We start from the raw sequence: 16,767 nt of genomic DNA on the forward strand, positions 1-16,767 counted from the left end.
TGTCTTGAAGGCACTGTGATGGTGAAATAAGTTTGATAGACAATTTTGGAGGATATATCACTATTTAAAGATGCCTGTTCTAAATGAAAAGATTCTACTTATGGAATGCCTCTGATAAAATCACTTCTGTTTCCCCTACCAGCATGTTCTTTGCAGACATGCAAGTAAGAATGCAAAATGAAGAAGTCGAGGAAAATGGCATCTGAAAAGTACACGAAATGATCACTTTGGTCGGAACAGAACGGGAACAATTCTCTCACACAGAATGGGATTGGGGCAAATCGGGGTTAGCCAGAAGGGCAAAAGAGCAGGAACCAGGAGGGACTTACTCTCACATGGTTGCAGGATTCTGTCACTTTCTTCCAGCACTGCTGCTGCCTCCCTGTGGTCTCCCGGGAAATCTCTGGAGGAGCTTCCTCTGCTGCTATGACTTATTTAGTAGACTGTCATCGAAAACATTGCCATGAAAGCTTCTGATTCATTTTGTTAAATCATAGAACAGCACTTTGAACAGTGCTTGCCTTCTCGGCATGGCATCTTGATGAACAGTCCTATTTTATTCCAACTGAAGATCAGCCTCCAGCTCGATACCCTTTGTGCTCTCAGGGTCCTGAACTATCTCTCAGAGTGCCTTTCTGAATAGGAACGTTTTCACCAACGTCATCGCCTGGAGACATCTTCAGCCTGCCCCCCCATCCCCCTCCTTTTTATTCTTTGTATTCTTCAGCTCTCCTTACACTGGTCTCTTGCATGGTAGCAGTGTTGTCCTAGGCATGCTCAGGTGTCTCCTAACCCTACCCAAGTGGACTTCCAGTGTCATCATTTTCGGTTTCTTAGCTGCACTTTCGTCGTTCTTGGGCAATTCTTTTTTTTTTTTTTTCCATGGATGGGTTGACTGGGGCGCCGGGGGACGGGGCAGGGGGGCAACACAATTACACACTGCGTGTGACCCGGAAAACTGATACACACCAGGCAATCACCAACAGGTTCTGAAGGAGGATCAATCACTAGACACGCTGAACGCAGGTTTGTAATTTGTGGGTTTATTGCACACTGGACAGGCAGCGGCAAACTTTGATTAAAGGCTTAACTCTTTCGTTTTTGGCTTTTTAATTGGCTACTCTTGACAACTAGCAATTCAGCTCTTTCTCCCAGCTCAGTTGAGTTCCAGACACTGGCTTTCTTTTTTTTTTTTTTTTGTGATACGCGGGCCTCTCACTGTTGTGCCCTCTCCCGCTGCGGAGCACAGGCTCCGGACGCGCAGGCTCAGTGGCCATGGTTCACTGGCCTAGCTGCTCCGCGGCATGTGGGATCTTCCCGTACCGGGGCACAAACCCGTGTCCCCTGCATTGGCAGGCGGATTCTCAACCACTGCGCCACCAGGGAAGCCCACACTGGCTTTCTATAATTAAACTTACTAGATTCAGGGAAATAAAAGACAAGTTTAAATATTCTGGCAGAGAAGTGGAACATACCTTTAAGAAGAACAAAGCAATTTTGGGGAAAAAAATGAAATAAAAATTCTAAAAATGAAAAGTACATAACATGGTGACCTCAGTGGATGTGTTTGAAAATGCTCACCTTAGAAACAGACAATAAAAAAATAGTGAACAGAATAAGTACCAGAAAAGAAATTCAGAATAATAAAGCCTGAAGAGGCAACATTTTGAAAAAAAGAGTCATACACAGAGGGAGAGATCATCACAATACAATAAAAAAATTCTAAAATGCATTTAATTAGAATCACAGAAGTTAAAGAGAGAAATGAACAGAAGCAATATTTGAATTAAAATGACTGAGAACTTTAAAACCGATGAATGAATACTCCACAGACTCAATAAACTCGTTAGATTGCAAACACAACCAAAAAACAACAACAAAAAAATCCACATTGATTACAATAAAATCACAAAAAATAAAGACAAAGACAAAGAAACAACCCGAAAGCCATCAGCAGGGGATAAAAACAGGAAAGAAAGAAAAAAGATTGCATAAAAGAAGAAAAAATTAAATGGGCATCTAATTTCTCAACTGGATCACAGTTGAAAGATAGCTTTCATGTATTGAAAGGTTATCATGACCAATCTAACAACTGTATACCATGCAAAGACATATTTTGGGGAAAAAAAAAGGAAATGAAAACATTTATAGAAATACAAAAACTGGGATTTTTCATTAACATATCAAATGAAAGAATAATAATGAAAGATATTTATTAAAAACAAGGGTGGAAATACTGGATGACAGGATGGAGCAGTAGGAACAAATTAATAATAACAAAATTAAATGTGTGGGTAGCTCAAAATAAATAAAAATGTATAAAACATGGATAATATGTGATAAGCTTTAAACTATTTATATTTTTAAACTTTATTACATATATTTTCATAAATTACATGTATATATTTCTTGTCTATGTGTAATTTGAGTACACATGTTACTACAGACAGGAAAAGGTACCCAGGGTTCTGGCTCTCCCCAAGAAGAAGATAGAAATACCAATTAACATTAAATTTATTAAAATAGGGTAACCAGAAAAATAATAGAAAAATATTGATCACTTCAAAACTAAAAAAGTTTTGAAAAATTTAATCAATTAAAAATGAAACAAAAGGAATCAATACACAGAAAATACAGGGTAAACATACACAGAAAATACAGAGTAAACAAAGATTTAATCTCAGATCAGTCATCTCATCAATGAAAATGGGCTAAATGCTTCCATTCAAAAACACAGTTTTATACGGCAGAAATAATACAACATTGTAAATCAACTATACTTCAATTAAAGACAAAAACAAAACAAAAAACGAAACAGTTTTATAAGAAATATACCTAAATATTAAAATACAAGAATTAAAAGTAGAAGTATGGGGAAAGATAGAGTATATAAACTCTGCCCCGATATAAACAGTTATAACTTTATTAATGCCAAAGTAGATTCTAAGGCAAGAAGTATTCCTAAAGATAAAAAGAAAACTTAATAAAGACAGAGGTTTAATTCAAAAGGAAAATATAGCAATTTAAAATTATATATACCTAGTAAGTGACAGAATCCCAGGAAAATAGACAAAACTACAGTAACAGGGGATACAATAAACAGTGGTGAGCACAGGCAGCGATAAAATATGTTAGTAAAATTTAATCCTCTACACATGTCAAAAACATTTCATTTAAAGATGAAATGTTACATGCTTTTCTTCTGTTATCAGCAACAAGAAAAGATTGCTTACTGTCACCACTACTATTCAACTGGATGTCTTAAGTAATGCAGAGAAAATTCTGTATCTATGTAGAAAACCAAATTTACAAGATTTAAACCCCAGAAAAACACTACAGTTATTTATGGATGATGATTGTTATATTAAAAATCCAAATTAATTAATTATTAGATTAATTATTAGAATTAACAAATTATTAGAATTAACAGGGGCTTCCCTGGTGGCGCAGTGGTTGAGAGTCCGCCTGCTGATGCAGGGAACACAGGTTCATACCCCGTTCCGGGAAGATCCCATATGCCGCGGAGCAGCTGGGCCCGTGAACCATGGCCGCTGGGCCTGTGCATCCGGAGCCTGTGCTCCGCAGCGGGAGAGGCCACAACAGTGAGAGGCCCACGTACCACAAAAAGGAAAAAAAAAAAAAAAAAAAAAAAAAAATTAACAAATTAGTTTTTTTCATAATTGCTTGATTAAAGATCAATATATCCAAAAAAAAAAAAAAGATCAATATATCCAAGTGAATTTTATCTCTATATACCAGTAAGAAACTGAAAGAGAAATTTTAAAAATTTAATTTCAAGGGCTTCCCTGGTGGCGCAGTGGTTGAGAGTCCACCTGCCAATGCAGGGGACACGGGTTCGTGCCCCGGTCCAGGAAGCTCCCACATGCCGCGGAGCGGCTGGGCCCGTGAGCCATGGCCGCTGAGCCTGCGTGTCCAGAGCCTGTGCTCCGCAACGAGAGAGGCCACAACAGTGAGAGGCCCGCATACCGCAAAAAAAAAAAAAAAAAAAAAAAAAAAATTTAATTTCAAAAGCATCAAAAATACCAAATATCAAGGGAGAAGTCTAACAAATGCAAGAGCTTTATATGGAAAACTATGAAATGTTACCAAGAGAAATTAAGGAATATTTGAATAAATAGATAAACGTACCAAATTCGTGCATTAAAAAAAATTAATATTGTAATTTGCTAATTCTCCACAAAATGATGTATAGATTCAAGGAATCCTAACATAATTCCAAATTTTTTAGCGGATTTGTCAAGTAGATTCTATAATGTTTATGGATATTCAGAGGATGAAGAACATTAAAGACACTTAGAAAAAATAAGATAGCAGGACTTCATCTTAGGTTAACAATTCTGATGATAAAACTACAGTACAATAACCAAATTGTATGGTCTTTATGCAAGGATGGATCAATACACCAGTGGAATAGAACATAATGTGGAAATACACCATGTGCTTCTGAACACTTTCTCCATGACACAGGATGTTGCATAGGCATGGGGGAGTGGCAGTCTTTTTATTAAACAGTATTGGGACATTGGGTTTGCACAAAGGAAAAAAAATGGAGCTAACTCCTATCTCACACTGTTGACATGAACTTAATTCCAACTGTATTCTAAAACTGTAGGTGGAAAACAATTTTTTTCTTAGAAAACAATGTCCCCGTCTGAGCTCATTGACACCCTACACATTTACTTCTCTGCCTACTTCCCTCACCACCATCCCTAAGAGGCTCTCCCGTGCGGTGACCAGCCACCTAATGGCCAAATCAAGGATTCCTTTCAGCCCCTTTCCTACTTAACCTTCTCCTCTTCACTATACTGTGAACTCCTTGAGAATAGAAACCGTGTCTTCTTCATGGTCATGTATCCATGAAGAGAAGGCATGTAATGAGGGCTCAGTTTTGTCTTTTTACTGAGCTGGTCTGAAACACGCAGCTTCCATGACAGCTTTTTCTCCATCTTGGCTCCTTATCGTTTTGCTCCATGAGTTTACCATAATTTCCTTCCCCTTTAAAAGTCGTGGTCTTCATATGACATTTGCTTCATATTCTTCTTACTCTCCACTTATTCTGGGTTATTTCAATAGAAGCCAGACACTCAGTTACCACCTATATTGTTTAAAATGCCACAGATCCTTTTCTCTTTTGCAGACATCCATGGATTTCTGATCATTTCTGGACTTGATCTATATGCACAGGTACCATAGCACATAAATTCAGCATGTTTCATACTAAATTCACCATAACCGCACCACTCCCAAAACTTCCTCCATTTCCAGTATTCCCAGACTCAGTGATCTCTCCTTCTACTTGGTTACTCAAGTGAGAACCACAGGGCATATATTTTCAATAGGTCTCTTGATTTCATCTACATCATTTCCTTCCTGGAATATTGCAGCTGGTTTCCCTGTTTCTGGCCATGTTCTGTTCTTACCCATTGCCCTCACAACTTCTAAGATGCTCATTTCTCAATGCAAGGCTAATTGGTTCACTGCTTTGTGTGAATTTCTCCTCATTGCTTACAGACTCAATTGTGACCTTCTCAGCAAGGCATACCTGATCCTCTTCATGATCTCAGCCTGCTTGTTCCTCTAGCATAGTTCCTGGTCAGTTCCACAAATTCACCCTGTGAAAAAGCCTCACTAAACTATGTGCACTTTCCTCATGCAGTGATGCAATACTTTGCATCATTTCTCCAAAGAAGATATAAAAATGGCCAACAGGGGCTCCCCTGGTGGCGCAGTGGTTGAGAGCCCGCCTGCCGATGCAGGGGGCATGGGTTCGTGCCCCGGTCCAGGAAGATCCCACATGCCGCGGAGTGGCTGGGCCTGTGAGCCATGGCCGCTGAGCCTGCGCGTCCGCAGCCTGTGCTCCGCAACGGGAGAGGCCACAACAATGAGAGGCCCACGTACTGCAAAAAAAAAAAAAAAAAAAAAAAAAAAAAAAAAAAAAAAATGGCCAACAGGTACATAAAAAATGCTCAATATCATTAATTATTAGAAAAATGCAATTCAAACCTCAGATCGTTCAGAATGGCCATCATCAAAAAGGCTACAGATGATAAATTCCAGAGAGTGTGTGGGGAAAAAGGAACGCTCCTACACTGTTGGTGGGAATGTAAATTTGCATGTGCTATTCTGTCCTTGATATTTCTTTTCACTCAGTGAAGTAATTAACTCAAATCTAACATGGCCCAACAGACTCCTTACTGTCTTTTTCCGTACCTGCTCCTTTCACATCCCTCCCAATCTCAGGATGTCACAATGAAGTTCTAGGAGGTTCATCAAAACCTGCCTCGTCCTTATGCCTCAGCTTCACAGTAAGAGCAAAGTGCTTCTGTTTCTGCCTCCAGGACATCCCCAAAGGTGTCCCCAGGGCCATTCAAGTGCAAGCCAGGATCCCCTGCCAGGAGTAGCAAAGGGTCTCCTGCTGGTATCCTGCTTCCTTGTTAACTATCACAAAATGGTCCAGCAGCAACCAGGGGTACTGGGAAATATGCATCAAGTCATGTCACTCCCCTACTCACAAAATTTCATTGGTGCCCTATTAAGCCCCTACCTGGGTGGTCTCACCCCACCTCTCCAGCCTCCCTTCCCTGGTTTCCCCAAAGTTCAAGGTCATGCAGGTTCTCTCCTCTTCCTCTGGGACCCTGCCCGGCAGCCAATACTAGACCCACATTGCCCCCTGGTGGCTGGAGATGAAAGATCCTCCAGACAGCTGGGCAAGGGGTGAGGCCTGGAGGAAGGGAGGTGGGAGGACAGGACACTGGATTTGAAAAAGGTCTTGGAAGAGCAAAAGCTTAGGAGAAGACCAAGAGTGTTAGATTTAGAGGGGAAAGTCTAATTGAGACCCCTCTGGGATGGCCCTGCTCGCTGGGTTATGGAAATGGAGCTGGAACCAGAGAGCAGTTGGCCTCTGGATGGGCCTCAAGCTCGACTCCAGAAACTCCCATGAGACCTTTGACCATGTCTGTGCAGGAGAGGATGCTGAACATTTTGGGTCCTAGACTCTGAGTCACCTTCCTCCTGCTGGCTCCTCTCTTCCATTTGCAGGGCTGGGTGTGAGGGGCTCCTGGAGAGAGAGGTAGCATCAGAACTACACAGGGGGTCAGTGTCATTAACAGGAGTGGGAGATGGGAGTTCAGGATCACTCAGCCCTGAGGACAACCTTGCAGCATCCCAGGCCTTTCCAAGTTTTTACTTCTCCAAGGTCTGAAGAATTGTGCCCTGAGAACATAGGTGGGAAGAGTTTGGAGGTGACTTTAGTGGCTGTGCACAGTGAGGACCAGGGCTTCTGGGGAGGAAATTCCAGTTAAAGAGATGAGGACTTGTGCTTCTCTTCAGAAGTTCAGGGGACATAAGTTACTTCCCAAGATCCCTGTGAGTTTTGAAAGAAAACATACTTCAGGTTTACCAGCATCCTGTATTTCTCTACACTCTGCCTGTTTGCAGGGGATTGCATGTTTTTGACCTCAGGATTCATATTAAATATCTTTCTGGCAAAAGTCATGCAGATGGCCAAAAGGTACTGAAAAGATGCTCAGCGTCACTAATCAGGGAAATGCAAATCAAAACCACAAGGAGATGTCACTTCACACCTTTTAGAATAAACATCATCAAAAGGACAAGAGATAACAAGTGTTGGGGAGGGTGTGGAGAAAAGGGAGACCTTGGCCACTGTTGCTGGGAATGTAAGTTGGTGCAGCCACTGTGCAAAAGAGTATGGAGGTTCCTCCAAAGATTAAAAATAGAAATATCATAAGATCCAACAATTCCAATTCTAGGTATATATTGGAGGAAATGAAATCATATTCTCAAAAAGATATCTGCAGCCCCAAGTTCACTGCAGCATTATTTGCAATAGCCAAGATATGGAAACAGTCTAAGTGTCCCTCAATGGGTGGAGAAAATGTGATACATCTATATAGAAACCAATCAATATATCTATCTATCACCTATTTATCTCTCTATATAGAAATGTGTATATATCTGCCATACAAAGAAAAAATTTCTACCATATTCCACAAAAAAAAAGGCCTTTGAGGGCATGATGCTAAGTTAAGTATGTAGAGAAAGTTAAATAGTGTATGTTCTTACTTACAAGTGGAATCTAAAAAACTCAACTCCTCTTTTTCTTTCTTCAGTGGAAGCTTCTTATACTCTGTCTCTTTATTTCCAATTCACTGTATGTTGGCTCTTGATTTTCAAAAATGATGATGCCCTTATGTTCATCACTGGTCATGTAAAGGATCTAATAATAGAAAATGTTCAATAAAATACAGAAAAGGTGAGTGGAAATATAAAGGAAATTCACAGAACTTTAAGATCACTGTTGCTTTCGTCTTAATGGTGACCTTCTGGAGATCTCAGCATGTTGATCTAAGATGCTCACAAACATGAATTACATCATTCTCTTACCAATCCAGGTTCATTTGCCTGATGATCAGCAAGGCAAATGCCAACATTCCAAGGTTTGCAGCAGAGAAAGGGTTTATTTACAAGGGAATCAAGGGAGGAGACAGGAGAACAAGTTTGAGATCTATCACTTCAAAGGGAAGGGAGCAGGGATATTTAGGGGTGAAGAATAGAGGGAGGTTGGAGGTGAAGGGGAAGGTGATTGAAGGCAGGAAAAATGTGAGGTTATCGCTGTTCTGTGCAGGCATATCTCTGTTACGTGCTAGTTCATGGGATGCATGTTCAGAATATGGTGGCATTAGCATGAGCTAAGGATGGAGCTTTGGGCCCCCTCTTTTCAAATGGTCATCCACTGTGCACTCGCACAGGCCCAATTGAAAGTGTGATGGTCTTGTCTGGTTTGAACAGAGCAAGACTAGATTCATGACCTGAAAAAAACAACTTAACCAACCATTACTATAGTGACTCATCTGTCAGAGGAGTTATCTACAGGCGGTGGTTAAAGGAGTCTTGTAATATGTTGTCTAAGCTATGGGAAGCTTTCAGGGTATGCAATTCGGAGGAACAATGAATGCGAGCTTGACGGTGAAGACATGTTACAAGAGGAGGGTTTTAAACAAGCTGTTCCCTTATCTGCTGTTCTGTGAGACAAACTCAAGAATTTCTATTAGTTACCAGTTTCTGTTAACCCTATGAGATGGGTTTCAATTCCACAAGGATTGGATCCATGTAACTTTCACTTGCTAAACTCCATCTAGGCCTAGTGGAACCCGGGTATATAATAAACTTTTGTTAAGACATGATCTGAAATAATGAATGAAAGAATGATTGCTATATTCATAGGGAATTTTATTTAAGAACGGATTGATTATAAAGTCAGTCATGGGACTTGTATTTTACTTTAACGTACTATGGACAACACCACCTTTTTTTAAACATCTTTATTGGAGTATAATTGCTTTGCAAAGTTCTGTTTGTTTCTGCTGTATAACAAAGTGAATCAGCTATATGTATACATATATCCCCATATCCCCTCCCTCTTGTGTCTCCCTCCCTCCCTCCCTATCCTACCCCTCTAGGTGGTCACAAAGCACTGAGGTGATCTCACTGTGCTATGCAGCTGCTTCCCACTAGCTATCTATTTTACATTTGGCAGTGTATATACGTCCATGTGACTCTCTCACTTTGTCCCAGCTTACCCTTCCCCCTCCCTGTGTCCTCAAGTCCATTCTCTACATCTGTGTCTTTATTCCTGTCCTGCCCCTAGGTTCATCAGAACCATTTTTTTTTTAGATTCCATATATATGTGTTAGCATACGGTATTTGTTTTTCTCTTTCTGACTTACTCCACTCTGTATGACAGTCTCTAGGTCCATCCACTTCTCTATGAATGACCCAATTTCATTCCTTTTTATGGCTGAGTAATATTCCATTGTATATATGTATCACATCTTCTTTATCCCTTCCTCTATCGATGGACAATTAGGTTGCTTCCATATCCTGGCTATTGTAAATAGTGCTGCAATGAACTTTGTAGTACATGCTTCTTTTTGAATTATGGTTTTCTCAGGGTATATGCCCAGTAGTGGGATTGCTGGGTCATATGTTAGTTCTATTTTTAGGTTTTTAAGGAATGCCCATACAGTTCTCCATAGTGGCTGTATCAATTTACATTCCCACCAACAGTGCAAGAGGGTTCCCTTTTCTCTACACCCTCTCCAGAATTTATTGTTTGTAGAATTATTGATGATGGCCATTCTGACCAGTGGAAGGTGATACCTCATTGTAGTTTTGATTTGCATTTATCTAATAATTACTGATGTTGAGCATCTTTTCATGTGCCTCTTGGCCGTCTGTATGTCTTCTTTGGAGAAATGTCTGTTTAGGTCTTCTGCCCATTATTTGATTGGGTTGTTTGTTTTTTTGATATTGAGCTGCATGAGCTGTTTGTGTATTTTAGAGATTAATCTATTGTCCATTGCTTCACTTGCAAATATTTTCTCCCATTCTGAGGGCTGTCTTTATGTCTTGTTTAGGGTTTCCTTTGCCGTGCAAAAGCTTTTAAGTTTAATTAGGTCCTGTTACTATTTTATTTTCATTACTCAAGGACGTGGATCAAAAAGGATCTTGCTGCGATTATATGTCAAAGTGTGTTCTGCCTATGTTTTCCTCTAAGAGTTTTATAGTGTCCGGCCTTACATTTAGGTCTTTAACCCATTTTGAGTTTATTTTTGTGTATGGTGTTAGGAAGTGTTCTAATTTCATTTTACATGTAGCTGTCCTGTTTTCGCAGCACCACTTATTGAAGAGGCTATCTTTTCTCAATTGTATATTCTTTTTTTTTTTTTTTTTTTGCGGTATGCGGGCCTCTCACTGTTGTGGTCTCTCCCGTTGTGGAGCACAGGCTCCGGACACGCAGGCTCAGCGGCCATGGCTCACGGGCCCAGCCACTTCATGGCATGTGGGATCTTCCCGGACCAGGGCACGAACCCACATCCCCTGCATCGGCAGGTGGACTCTCAATCACTGTGCCACCAGGGAAGCCCCTCAATTGTATATTCTTGCCTCCTTTGTCATAGATTAGGTGACTATAGGTGTGTGGGTTTATCTCTGGGCTTTCTATCCTGTACCATTGATCTATATTTCTGCTTTTGTGCCAGTACCATACTCTCTTGATTATTGTAACTTAGTATTATAGTCTGAAGTCAGGGAGCCTGATTCCTCCAGCTGTGTTTTTCTTTCTCAAGGTTGCTTTGGCTATTCAGGGTCTTCTGTATTTTCATACAAATTGTAAAATTTTTTGTTCTAATTTTGTGAAAAATGCCATTGGTAAGTCGATGGTGATAGCACTGAATCTGTAGATTGCTTTGGGTAGTGTAGTCATTTTCACAAGATTGATTCTTCCAATCCAAGGACATTATATATTTCTCCATCTGTCTGTGTCATCTTTGATTTCTTTCATCAGTGTTTTATAGTTTTCTGAGTACATGTCTTTTGCCTCCTTAGGTAGGCTTATTCCTAGGTAGTTTATTCTTTTTGTTGTGATGGTAAATGGGATTATTTCCTTAATTTCTCTTTCTGATCTTTCATTGTTAGTTTATAGGAATGCAAGAGATTTCTGTGCAGTAATTTTGTATCCTGCAACTTTACCAAATTCATTGATTAGTTCCAGTAGTTTTCTGGTAGCATCTTTAGGATTTTCTATGTATAGTATCATGTCATCTGCAAACAGTGACAATTTTACTTCTTCTTTTCCAATTTGTAGTCCTTTTATTTCCTTTTCTTCTCTGATTGCCATGGTTAGGACTTCCAAAACTATGTTGAATAAGAGTGGTGAGATGGATATCCTTGTCTTGTGCCTGACCTTAGAGGAAATACTTTCAGTTTTTCACCATTGAGAATGATGTTTGCTGTGGGTTTGTCATATATGGCCTTTAATTATGTTGAGGTGGGTTCCCTCTATGCCTACTTGCTGGAAAATTTTTATCATAAATGGGTGTTGAATTTTGTCAAAAGCTTTTTCTGCATCTATTTAGATGATCGTATGGTTTTTATTCTTTAATTTGTTAATATGGTATATCACATTGATGGATTTGTATATCTTAGAGAATCCTTGCATTCCTGGGATAAAACCCACTTGGTCATGGTATATGATGCTTTTAATGTGTTGTTGGATTCTGTTTGCTAACATTTTGTTGAGGATTTTTGCGTCTGTGTTCATCAGAGAAATTGACCTATAATTTTCTTTCTTTCTTTTATTTTTTTTTTGTGATATCTTTGTGTGGTTTTGGTATTGGGTGATAGTGGCCTCGTAGAATGAGTTTGGGATTGTTCCATCCTCTGCATTTTTTTGGAAGAGTTTGAGAAGGATAGGTTTTAGCTCTTCTCTCAATGTTTGATAGAATTCACATGTGAAGCCATCTGGTCCTGGACTTCTGTTTGTTGGAAGATCTTTAATTTCAGTTTCAATTTCATTGCTTGTGATTGGTCTGTTTATATTTTCTAATTCTTCCTGTTTTAATCTTGGAAAGTTGTACCTTCCCAAGAATTTGTCCATTTCTTCAGGGTTGTCCATTTACTGGCATATAGTTGCTTGTAGTAGTGTCTTTTTTTTTTTTACTTTTTTTTTTTTTTTTTTTTTTTTTTTTTTTTTGTGGTACGCGGGCCTCTCACCGCCGTGGCCTCACCCATCGCGGAGCGCGGGCTCCGGACGCGCAGGCTCAGCGGCCATGGCTCACGGGCCCAGCCGCTCCGCGGCATGTGGGATCTTCCCGGACCGGGGCACGAACCCGCGTCCCCTGCATCGGCAGGCAGACTCTCAACCACTGCGCCACCAGGGAAGCCCCATTTTGTGTGTGTGTGTGTGTGTGTGTGTGTGTGTGGTGCGCAGGCCTCTCACTGTTGTGGCCTCTCCCATTGTGGAGCACAGGTTCCGGACACACAGGCTCAGTGGCCATGGCTTACGGGCCCAGCCGCTCCGCGGCATGTGGGATCTTCCCGGACTGGGGCATGAACCCGTGTCCCCTGCATTAGCAGGCGGATTCTCAACCACTGCGCCACCAGGGAAACCCGTAGTAGTGTCTTATGATCCTTTGTATTTCTGCGGTGTCAGTTGTAATTTCTCCTTTTTCACTTCTAATTTTATTAGAGTCTTCTCCCTTTATTTCTTGATGAGTCTGGCTAAAGGTTTATCAATTTTGTTTATCTTCTAAAAGAACCACCTTTTAGTTTTATTGATCTTTGTTATTCTTCTCTTCATTTCTATTTCATTTATTTCTGCTCTGATCCTTATGATTTCTTTCCTTCAACTAATTTTGGGTTTTCTTTGTTCTTCTTTCTCTAGTTGCTTTAAGTGTAAGTTTAGCTTATTTATTTGAGATTTTACTTGTTTCTTGACGTGAGTTTGAATTGCTATAAACTTCCCTCTTAGAACTGCTTTTATGTGTCCCATAGGTTTTGGGCCATCGTGTTTTCATTGTCATTTGTTTCTATGTATTTTTAAATTTCCTCTTTGATTTCTTCAGTGATCTCTTGGTTATTTAGCAGTGCACTGTTTAGCTTCCATGTATTTGTGTTTTTTACAGTTTTATTTCCCCTGTAATTGATTTCCAATCTCATAGCATTGTGGTCAGAAAAAAGATGCTTGATACAATTTCAATTTTCTTAAATTTTCCGATTCTTGATTTGTGACCTAAGATGTGATCTATCCTGGAGAATGTTTCCTGTGCACTTGAGAAGAAAGTGTATTCTGTTGCTTTTGGGTGGAATGTCCTGTAAATGTCAATTAAATCTATCTGGTTTATTGGGTCATTTAAAGCTTGTGTTTCCTTATTTATTTTCTGTCTGGATGTATGATCTGTCCATTAGTGTAAATGGGGTGTTAAAGTGCCCCACTATAATTGTGTTATTGTTGATTTCCCATTTTATGGCTGTTAGCCTTTGCCTTATGTATTGAGGTGCTCCTATGTGGGGTGCATAAATATTATAACTGTTATATTTTCTTCTTGGATTGATCCCCTGATCATTATGTAGTGTCCTTCCTTATCTCTTGTAACAGTCTTTATTTCAAAGTCTATTTTATCTGATACGAGTATTGCTACTTCAGCTTTCTTGTGATTTCCATTTGTATAGAATAACTTTTTCCAACCCCTCACTTTCAGTCTGTATGTGTCCGTAGGTCTGAAGTGGGTCTCTTGTAGACAGCATATATAAGGGTCTTGTTTTTGTATCCATTCAGCCAGTCTGTGTCTTTTGGTTGGAGCATTTAATCCATCTACATTCAAGGTAATTATCAACATGTATGTTCCTATTACCATTTTCTTAATTGTTTGGGCTTGTTTTTGTTGGTCTTTTTCTTCTTTTGTGTTTCCTGACTAAAGAAGTTCCTTTAGCATTCGTTGTAAAGCTGGTTTGGTGGTGCTGAATTCTCTTAGCTTTTGTTTGTCTGTAAAGGTTTTAATTTCTCTGTCAAATCTGAATGAGATCCTTGCTGGGTAGAGTAATCTTGGTTGTCGGTTTTTCCCTTTCATCACTTTAAATATATCCTGCCACTCCCTTCTAGCTTGCAGAGTTTCTGTTGAAAAATCAGCTGATAACCTTATGGGGATTCCCTAGTATGTTATTTGCTGCTTTTCCTTTGCTGCTTTTAATATTTTTTCTTTGTATTTAATTTTTGTTGGTTTCATTAATATGTGTCTTGGTGTGTTTCTCCTAGGGCTTATCCTGCATGGGACTCTCTATGCTTCCTGGACTTGGGTGGCTATTTCCATTCCCATGTTAGGGAACTTTTGAAATATAACCTTTTCAAATATTTTCTCAGACCCTTTCTCTTTCTTTTCTTCTTCTGAGACCCCTATAATTCAAGTGTTGGTGCATTTAATGTTGTCCCAGAGGTCTCTGAGACTGTCCTCAATTCTTTTCATCCTTTTTTTCTTTATTCTGCTCCATAGCAGTTATTTCCACCATTCTAACTTCCAGCTCATTTATTTGTTTTTCTGCCTCAGTTATTCTGCTATTGATTCCTTCTAGTGTATTTTTCATTTCAGTTATTGTGTTGTTCATCACTGTTTGCTCTTTAGTTCTCTTCTAGGTCTTTGTTAAACATTTTTTGTATTTTCACGATCCCTGCCTCCATTCTATTTCTGAAACTTTCTATCATTTTTTCCATCATTACTCTGAATTCTTTTTCAGGTAGGTTTTCTATTTCCTCTTCATTTGTTTGATCTTGTAGGTTTTTACCTTGCTCATTCATCTGTAACAATTTTTTTGGTCATCTCATTTTTTTTTTGATGGGTGAGGCTGTGTTCCTGTCTTCCTGGTTGTTTGCCCTGAGGCATCCAGCACTGGAGTTTGCAGGCAGTTGGATAGAGCCGGGTCTTGGTGCTGAGATGAGGATCTCTGGGAGACCTCACTCTGGTGAATATTCCCTGTGGTCTGAGTTTCTCTGTTAGTCCAATGGTTTGGACTTGGCACTCCCACCACATGAGTCAGACCTGACCCCCGGCCTGGGAACCAAGATCCCGCAAGACACGTGGCATGTCAAAAGAAAAACAAAAGGAACAGTACAATAACAAAGAATAATAAAATAAAATAAAATAAGAAAAATTAAAAATTCATTAGAAAAAATATAAGTGCAACAACAACAAAAAGGTAAAACAGAACCACAACAGCCAAAAAAAAAAAAGGGCGGGGGGGACAAACCAAAAGGAGCAGAACAATAACAAAGAATAAAAAATAAAATAAAATTAGAAAAATAAAAAATTTATTAGAAAAAATTAGAATATAAATGAAACAACAATAACAATGAGGTAAGACAGAACCACAACCTCAAAAAAAGGAAAAAATAGAAAAAAAAGGGCCAGAAAAGTCCTTGGCTGTGGGGGGCGGGGCTTAGGTGGGGTGGGGTTTAGGGTGGGGGTGAAGCCTAGGCTTCTCTGGGAATTTTCTATCAAGTATGAAGAGTTTCCTGACTTGCCCTGGGTAGATTAAACAAACAAACTTGCCTTAACTGACATCACGATTTCAGTGAGCCTCACATCAATGCTGAATTACTAAAATGTAACATTCATGTGTCCTGGGACCATGCTCCCTGTGTTGGCAGGTCAAAGTTCTTGCACCCATCCATTCCAATCTCAAATGGCTTCTCTAACAAATGCCTATTCTTCAGTGAAGCTTAGAAGATTCTGGAAAGTAGAGTCAATGCCTCCTCAAATCCTATGCAATGGTAGAAGGAAAGAGTAGAGCTCTTTGGGTTTTGTCAGAGTCCATCATTCAGTAAAAGGGCCAGATTTGGTCAGAAGACAAGGGAGGAAACATAAACTGTGACGTAGGTCACTGGAGACAGGTTCATATCCACAGTTGTAGCAGGCTCTGGGTGTAGCCCAAAGGGGAGCCTCTCTATTTCCTCCATATTTAAAAGACCTTTTGGTTTCCTCTAACCACAGTGGTTTTTCCGTCCTGGAGGTACAGAGTTCTGCAGAAGGCAGACGTACTCCCCAAACAGGTGTTCTCTAGGATGGAGGGAGCAGCCATACGCTCCTCCCAGGAAGTTCCTTCTATAATGCTACATAGTTTTCCATGGTCCTAGTCAGATTGTGTCATATGTTAGAGAAAAGAGATGACATGGGTCTCAGGGGATATCCTGGCACACCACCTCCAGTGGTTCTCAAACATTGCCGCCTAATCCACTCATCTGGAGAGCAGCTAAAATCCCAATACCTGGGCCTCAAAACAGACAACCGAAACGTGGGATCATTTGAAGTAAGATTGAGGCATATGTAGCTATTAAAATTCACCCTCAGAGTGGCATGTGGGCCTCAGTGAGAACAAGTCAGCCTACAGTGCTTA

General features: G+C 39.9%; 1 long non-coding RNA gene across 4 annotated transcripts in view; it reads left to right on the forward strand.

Annotated features, from left to right (window-relative positions):
• The window catches only part of LOC131752469 (uncharacterized), a 67,969-nt gene that overhangs the window by 12,237 nt on the left and 38,965 nt on the right, over nt 1-16,767 (forward strand). The window lies entirely within an intron of this gene.

Source organism: Kogia breviceps, chromosome 3 (genome assembly GCF_026419965.1).
Source record: "Kogia breviceps isolate mKogBre1 chromosome 3, mKogBre1 haplotype 1, whole genome shotgun sequence".
Classification (NCBI taxonomy): domain Eukaryota; kingdom Metazoa; phylum Chordata; class Mammalia; order Artiodactyla; family Physeteridae; genus Kogia; species Kogia breviceps.